We start from the raw sequence: 8,949 nt of genomic DNA on the forward strand, positions 1-8,949 counted from the left end.
GCAGAAGGGAAAGGCTGTCTCCAAGCAGAGGATGGCCCACTGGATAGTGGATGCCATCGCCCTGGCTTATCAAGCTCAGGGCGTGCCCTGCCCGCTCAGGTTGCATGCTCACTCCACGAGAGGTGTAGCATCCTCCTGGGCGCTGGCTCGTGGCGCCTCGCTGACAGACATTTGTAGAGCTGCGGGCTGGGCGACACCTAACACGTTCGCTAGGTACTATAGCCTTCGTGTGGAGCCGGTCTCCTCCCGTGTTCTCGCCTCAGGTCAGAGGCACGGAGAGGCCCCGGCTTAGTGTCCGCTTGCTGCGCGACATGCGCTTCTTTTCTCCAGAGAGTCCCTACAAGGCAGACCCTGTCGAGTCCTCCGACATCCCTTCGGCAGCCGACGTGGCGGAGCGTCGGTCGCCAGGCCTTACTCCGTTGAATCCTTGAGAACCGGATTTAGGCTGGGTTCCATATGTGTGACCCTACGGGGATCCCATATGCGGCTTTCCACGGTTGCTCCTAATCGAAGCCCGTGTCTTTCCCTCTGGGAGAACCCACCAAGTTGGAGTCACCCCAGTTCTTCCATATGTTGTACAACCTACAAGGTTAGTCCATATGTACTTATCCATATAACTCCTTCGGGGAAGGATATGGCTTCCGCAGCGTTCCTTATCTGACGTAAGGTTACGCTCCCAGTGGTATCTATAGTCTCACTGAGTGGGTTTTGGGAACAACAGTGATCGACCCTCTCTGTGTGAGCCCGGTCCCACCGTCCTTAGGCAAGGGGGTTCAGGTGGCTCACAACAGAGCACTGGAAGAGGGCACCTCCTGTGGCGCTTTGGTAGGGATTCCTATTCGTCGGTCATCCGACGTACGTCGAAGTGACCGACTGAATGGGAACGTCTCGGTTACAAAGGTAACCCTCGTTCCCTGAAGGAGGGAACGGAGACGTACGTCCCGTCGCCACAGGCGCTGTCCTGCTGATGCTGCCACCTGCTGGGTTCGGCTCCTCAGCGAAAACCTGAAGATGCAACGCACCTGCTGCTCATTATATACCCGCGCTGCGAGGCGAGCAGCTGATGCATATGATTGCATGCCAATGTGCATTGGCTCGTTTAGTTACACTCGAAGTAGATTGGCCTCTCTAGCGAGATTCCTATTCGTCGGTCATCCGACGTACGTCTCCGTTCCCTCCTTCAGGGAACGAGGGTTACCTTTGTAACCGAGACGTTATAAAGTCAGAATTGTGAGTTATAAAGTCAGAATTGCGAGATATAAAGTCAGAATTGCGAGATATAAAGTCAGAATTGTGAGATATAAAGTCAGAATTGTGAGTTATAAAGTCAGAATTGCGAGATATAAAGTCAGAATTGCGTGATATAAAGTCAGAATTGTGAGATATAAAGTCAGAATTGTGAGTTATAAAGTCAGAATTGCGAGTTATAAAGTCAGAATTGTGAGATATAAAGTCAGAATTGTGAGTTATAAAGTCAGAATTGTGAGATATAAAGTCAGAATTGTGCGATATAAAGTCAGAATTGTGAGATATTAAGTCAGAATTGTGATAAAGTCAGAATTGTGAGATGCAAACTCAGAATTGTGTGATATAAAGTCAGAATTGTGAGTTATAAAGTCAGAATTGTGAGTTATAAAGTCAGAATTGTGAGTTATAAAGTCAGAATTGCGAGATATAAAGTCAGAATTGCGTGATATAAAGTCAGAATTGCGCGATATAAAGTCAGAAATTGTGAGTTATAAAGTCAGAATTGTGAGATATTAAGTCAGAATTGTGAGTTATAAAGTCAGAATTGTGAGATGCAAACTCAGAATTGTGTGATATAAAGTCAGAATTGTGAGATATTAAGTCAGAATTGTGATAAAGTCAGAATTGTGAGATGCAAACTCAGAATTGTGTGATAAAAAGTCAGAATTGTGATAAAGTCAGAATTGTGAGTTATAAAGTCAGAATTGTGTGATATAAAATCAGAATTGTGAGTTATAAAGTCAGAATTGTGAGTTATAAAGTCAGAATTGTGAGTTATAAAGTCAGAATTGTGTGATATAAAGTCAGAATTGTGAGATATAAAGTCAGAATTGTGAGTTATAAAGTCAGAATTGTGAGTTATAAAGTCAGAATTGTGTGATATAAAGTCAGAATTGTGCGATATAAAGTCAGAATTGTGAGATATTAAGTCAGAATTGTGATAAAGTCAGAATTGTGAGATGCAAACTCAGAATTGTGTGATATAAAGTCAGAATTGTGATAAAGTCAGAATTGTGAGTTATAAAGTCAGAATTGTGTGATATAAAATCAGAATTGTGAGTTATAAAGTCAGAATTGTGAGTTATAAAGTCAGAATTGTGAGTTATAAAGTCAGAATTGTGTGATATAAAGTCAGAATTGTGAGATATAAAGTCAGAATTGTGAGTTATAAAGTCAGAATTGTGAGTTATAAAGTCAGAATTGTGTGATATAAAGTCAGAATTGTGAGTTATAAAGTCAGAATTGTGAGTTATAAAGTCAGAATTGTGAGTTATAAAGTCAGAATTGTGTGATATAAAGTCAGAATTGTGAGTTATAAAGTCAGAATTGTGTGATATAAAGTCAGAATTGTGAGTTATAAAGTCAGAATTGTGTGATATAAAGTCAGAATTGTGAGATATAAAGTCAGAATTGTGAGTTATAAAGTCAGAATTGTGAGATATAAAGTCAGAATTGAGATATAAACTCACAATTGTGTTATAGTGTGCAATTCTGAGAAAAAAGTTGTGAGTTGCAATTGTAACTTGTTAACTCAGAACTGTGAGATATAAAGTCAGAATTGTGATAAAGTCAGAATTGTGAGATGCAAACTCAGAATTGTGTGATATAAAGTCAGAATTGTGAGTTATAAAGTCAGAATTGTGAGTTATAAAGTCAGAATTGTGAGTTATAAAGTCGAATTGATATAAAGTCAGAATTGCGTGATATAAAGTCAGAATTGCGCGATATAAAGTCAGAATTGTGAGTTATAAAGTCAGAACTGTGAGATATAAAGTCAGAATTGCGAGATATAAAGTCAGAATTGCGTGATATAAAGTCAGAATTGTGAGTTATAAAGTCAGAATTGTGAGATATAAAGTCAGAATTGTGCGATATAAAGTCAGAATTGTGAGATATTAAGTCAGAATTGTGATAAAGTCAGAATTGTGAGATGCAAACTCAGAATTGTGTGATATAAAGTCAGAATTGTGATAAAGTCAGAATTGTGAGTTATAAAGTCAGAATTGTGTGATATAAAATCAGAATTGTGAGTTATAAAGTCAGAATTGTGAGTTATAAAGTCAGAATTGTGTGATATAAAGTCAGAATTGTGAGATATAAAGTCAGAATTGTGAGTTATAAAGTCAGAATTGTGAGTTATAAAGTCAGAATTGTGTGATATAAAGTCAGAATTGTGAGTTATAAAGTCAGAATTGTGAGTTATAAAGTCAGAATTGTGAGTTATAAAGTCAGAATTGTGTGATATAAAGTCAGAATTGTAAGTTATAAAGTCAGAATTGTGTGATATAAAGTCAGAATTGTGAGTTATAAAGTCAGAATTGTGTGATTGTGATAAAGTCAGAATTGCGAGATATAAAGAGATTGTGATAAAGTCAGAATTGTGAGTTATAAAGTCAGAATTGTGATATAAAGTCAGAATTGTGATAAAGTCAGAATTGAGATAAAGTAAACTCAGAATTGCAATAAAGTCAGAATTGTGTCAGAATATAGTCAGAATGTGAGTTATAAAGTCAATTGTGAGATATAAAGTCAGAATTGAGAAAAAAGTTGTGAGTTGCAATTGTAACTTGTTAACTCAGAACTGTGAGATATAAAGTCAGAATTGCGTGATAAAAAGACACAATTCGCAATTCTGACTTTATATCACACTATTCGCAATTGCCAATTTCGCAATTCGGAAAAGTCAAATTGTTAGATAAAAAGTTGCAATTACCTTTTATATTTTTTTATTTAGTGGCGGAAAAAAGCTTCCATACTTAGACCTGCTCAGTGCTCACCAAAACACATTAGAAATTGCATTGCATTGGCCTGGAAACCACCCACAACATCCTGGCGGCAAATTCTGCACCACTCAGAAAATGTAAAAATCTAGTCTTAAACATTTCTTTAGGTGTTAAAATACTTCAACTATTAATATCAGTATGTGAGCAATGGCACACAGGCAGTGAACTGCAGATGAAAAGCTTAGAAATGAGATTGGAGTGAATCCTATTTTTATAAGACTAGACTTGTATCTCAGCGCTACTCTGAGAGGCAGACGGGGGATTTAAAAGCACACAGACTCTGCGCTGTCCAGCTGACATGTTAATCCATTTTAGCAGCGGCCCACGACAGGAGCCAGAGCAGCTACACGGAGAACTGTCTCACGCCCTGATGACAACAAGCTGAAACGCAATCAGACACTGAACTTTATTATTCAGTAAATCCCTTTCTATTATCTCCACCTAGCTGAATCACTTTCATAACACCACAGGAGTCAAGACAAGGGGAAAAAAAGTTTGCTTGAGTTCTTAAGCTTCCTCGTGAGTGCTAAACAAGTTTGACAGGTGATGTCATGCAAAATATTAATACTTCCAATCACGGGTTAAACCGAAACAAACGGCAACAACAAAGTGAGTGAGTGTTAGGGATGCACCAACATTAAATTATTTATATGGCCTGATAACTGTTAAACGGCCAATATATTACAAACAAAACACAAATGGTTTCATTCATTCAAAACGAAGAAATAAGCGATGCGTTTTTGTAAGAAAAATGACCATATTTATAACTATAAACTTGAATCACTGGCTTCTGTACGCGAGTCCAGCTGAAGAGTGAACTTTGACCTGACACATGACGTACTGACGAATGCGGAAGCGCAGAGGATAAAGCAAAACAAAACACCGGTCGCGAATTAGAAGAGAAATGTCGAGGAGCTTTACAAAAACCCTTTTTATTTGAAAAATAAAGTCAGAATTGTGAAAAAAATATATATATACATATACATAAACATATATTTTGATTTTTATTGGAAATCTGTCTGTTCCTTATTGTTTTCCTCTACTGTGTTATAATTAACATATTGCACATACAGTACCATATGTATATCAATCTTTTTTTTATTTATTTTATTCTTTTTTATTTTATTTGCTCATTTATTTTAATTTTGTTTTATTTTATGGTTTGTATGCAACTAACTTGCAGCTCAATTTGTAAAAATAAATGCATAACTAAAAAAATAATGAAGTGGAATAATGAAGAAATGCCAGCAGCCACAGGTTCAAAATCTGTCCATGCACACAACAGATTTTCTGGACTGTGTTGTGAACTTACAAACAGTGCATATGTGTGGATTGCGTTTACGTGTTCGCCTCTGAGAGATGCTTTTGACTGATGATTCATGTCATGTACGACTGTTTTATCTCTGTATAACACTCCATTAAAATTGCATTTGATTAAGCATCTCTATTGGATATTAGATACCTATATGTCTCATAACTCAGAGAGGCTCTCAATAATAGATGTGCGTTGTAGTATGTGCCTTGGAAAAGTTTTACAGACAAGGTGCTTCGAGGATACCATAAGACAGGAATGAAAACTCTTGAGAAAAGTGCTTTGGGTTGTTCCAGCTCTGTGAACCATATGAACTACAAACAGAATATCTGTCACCGGCCAACAGAGCGGAGTGGTTTAACCTACAGCATAAATAATGCATCTCCCCATATAGAATGACCTCTCGTAACTTGTTTCCCACACAAGCCATCTCAGTACAGGAACACAACATTGGGGGAAAAAAAGAAAAAAAAAATCACAATATTACCAGCCTCGTGAAATCGGAGCAGTTAGGCGAACATTAGCTAAGTTTCACCTCTCTCTCTGCGTCAGCATTGATCTCTGTGGGAAAAATCAACTCATCCTTAAAAAGACTGCCAGGGTAAATGGCAGCGGGAACAGCTCTCTCCGTCAAGTAGCAATCTCCGCAATGGAAGGCATTTCATGCTGCAAATCCCCCGCTTAAATTGGACTGGTGTGACAGCATCAAATTTTCTCCCAGGGTGATATCAAAATGATTCAGATTTCTGGCAAGTGTTTGAAGCCTTCACATTAATGCATACTTGAGTCTCGCTCTATACAAACCCGGATTCGCCGAAGTAAACACTGGCAGGAGCCCTGGGATCGTGATTTCAGAGGACACGATTAAGGGCAAAGTAGGACAGAAGCGTTTCTAAATGAGAAGTTTAGCACAATCTTATTGTTATTAATGTCGGCGCTCAAACGCGAGGCGTGCCGAACTTAAACAAAGCATCCGAGCTGATTCATCAGACTACGAAATGTATGCGCCATTAAACAGAAGGGAATACGCCGCGACAATTTGGAATTCAAAGAGAGCCTCGGAGGTCGAGCCGGCGCGAATAAAAAGTTCCGGGAGCCGCTGAGACTGACTGGATGTTTTAGCATTCAATTTGCATAGCGAGTAGCCTGGCTGTTCTGATGAATGGGTAATACCACCCCTATGAGGCGAACAGGTTGCATTGTGGGACAGTAGCCGCGGGGCGTGTCATTCCAGTGGAGTGGATTCGCCTGACACTCCAATTTCATCGAAATCCTCCCACTTTCGTCCCGGGGCTATGGGTGACAAAATTATACATTATGTATTAATTTATTTATTTATTTGCGCTTTCTTCTGTCCCCGAAACTAAAGTTGTAAACATCTCTAACTCTGGCTGTCACGTATACACTAGGGGCCGCATTTCCAAGATGCAATAAAGCGTTGGTGAGCAGCAATAAAGTTGTAGCGTGCTGATATTGTTTGGCGTACCTAGTTGGACCTCTCACAGCAATATAAATCTCATTTCAGGCCTCACACACGTCCAGAAGATTCACAAAATATAAGAGCGTGGCTGACAAAAACACTGGGTGGCATTTGAAACACAGCTTTACTAGCGTTTACATGTCGCTGTGGACAATGATATGTCTTCTGCAGCGTCCTGCCAAGCTACTTATAATTCAAAGCATTCAAGATATTCTACACTACAAACTGCTAGAGAAAGCAGTTATGTTTTAAAGTCAGTGTGAAACAGAAGTTACGATAGTCTTTTCTTACGTATATATGTGTGAAATGGCTTCTCAAATGGCTTGATTTTGTTCATAGGGAATTGATTGGATGGTGGTGGTTTCCTATTGGTGGATCTCATGTGAGTGACAGGTTGCCCCGCCCTCGAGCCAGTAAACACTTCAGAAGAGAAGAGATGTTGCTGCAAGAAGGAGGGGAAGTTATTTAGATTAAAGATTTCGAGTTACACGGATTTAACATAACATAAATCATTTATAATAAATACTGCAATATTCCATAAAAAAAAACAAGAATTGTCATTTTTGGATTTCATGGTGACTTTAAAATATATAGGCCTAACCGTATAATTTCTTTGATTTATCTGGCGCAAAAAAACAATGAGGATTTAAATTAGCATAAAAATATAATTTCATAATTTAGTAAACAGAAAAACGTACACTAAATACAAGTATTAAAAATAGACAAAACACTTCAATACATCTATATAAGTCAAAAATATTTCACCACAAAAAAAAGACATAAAATGTCTCTTCTGCTTACCAAGGCTGAATTTATTTGATCAAAAGTACAGTAAAAAATTAATATTGTGAAATATAAGTACAATTTATTGCAATTTATTTATCATAACAATAAGAGTTTTCTATTTTAATATATTTAATATAAAATGTAAATGATTCCTGTGATGGCAAAGCTGAATTTTCAGTGTCACATGATCTTTCAGAAATCATTCTAATATACCGATTTGGTGCTCAAGAAATGTTTATTATTATTAATGTTGAAAACAGTTGTTGCTGCTCAACATTTTTGAGGAAACCATAATACTTTTATTCAGCAAGGATGCATTAAATTGATCAGAAGTGACAGTAAAGTGATGTATAATGTTATAAAAGATTTCAAATAAATTTTGTATTCATCAAAGATAGTTTTCACATAATAAGAAGCAGTACTGGTGAGCATAAGAGACTTCTTTCAAAAAATCGTAATTATCCCAAACTTTCAACCAGTAGTGTACATGCATCCCTAAAATGAATCAGACTTCCCAGCACTACAAAATAGAGAAAGAAGAAATTTTAACAGAGCCCATTTGATTATACAGCTCACAGAAACTGTGTGCACAAACACTATGGCATAAAAAACAGTGGTGCAGCATTTTGTCACGCTACACCACTACTTGTTGGAAAAAATAGCTCATTACCGGCAAAGCTGCACTGAACTACCGTGACTAAATGTGAAATGACTAAAGGTAAATGCCATGCTACTGACAAATTTTATTAGTAGCATTGCTTCTTTAGTTAGTAACTCCCCAAAACTGGTCTTTTCAACCTAGAAATGAAGACAGAATTTCTTCTGTCAGAAAGCCTTCCATAGGTCAAGGGCACAGAATGTATTGGCCTCCTATATAATGAAGGATGGAGAATCTAGACTAGATAATTAAAGCGGAAGCATTCTAATATCAGACATGCATGATTGGCTGGGGCCGCAGAGGTTAGAATGACGCAAATCTTCGAAGACAAGAAAGGTGACATTGTTCCCATACTTAGCCTCACTGTGAGAGTGGGAGAAGATAAATAGGTGCGGATTTTTAAACGAATGAAAGAAACAGCGAGATCACGGTCTACCTTTTCAGAGCGGCTGCTGAATGAGGTTAGACGGTGTGAAGTTTCTATTGTGGAAACGCAGCTTCATTTTCATGGGGCCATCTGTTTGAAAGACCTGAAGATGTAATTATGCTGTCTTCGTTCAGACAGATCATGCACAATCAAGTGCAATTAGGTGGCCTTCTGCTCGAATTCCCTCGTGTTATGATCTGAAGGTGCCTCATATGCAGTTTTGTGGAACATTACTTATGCAAGTAAATACTTATG

General features: G+C 38.0%; 1 long non-coding RNA gene across 1 annotated transcript in view; it reads right to left on the minus strand.

Annotated features, from left to right (window-relative positions):
• Positions 1-7,894: 7,894 nt before the first annotated feature.
• LOC125280384 overlaps positions 7,895-8,949 on the minus strand; it is a 23,021-nt gene continuing 21,966 nt past the window's right edge. The window contains exon 6 of the long non-coding RNA XR_007187591.1: positions 7,895-8,949. This exon is cut by the window's right edge and continues 41 nt beyond it. This is a non-coding gene — a long non-coding RNA (uncharacterized LOC125280384).

Source organism: Megalobrama amblycephala, linkage group LG12, assembly GCF_018812025.1.
Source record: "Megalobrama amblycephala isolate DHTTF-2021 linkage group LG12, ASM1881202v1, whole genome shotgun sequence".
NCBI lineage: Eukaryota > Metazoa > Chordata > Actinopteri > Cypriniformes > Xenocyprididae > Megalobrama > Megalobrama amblycephala.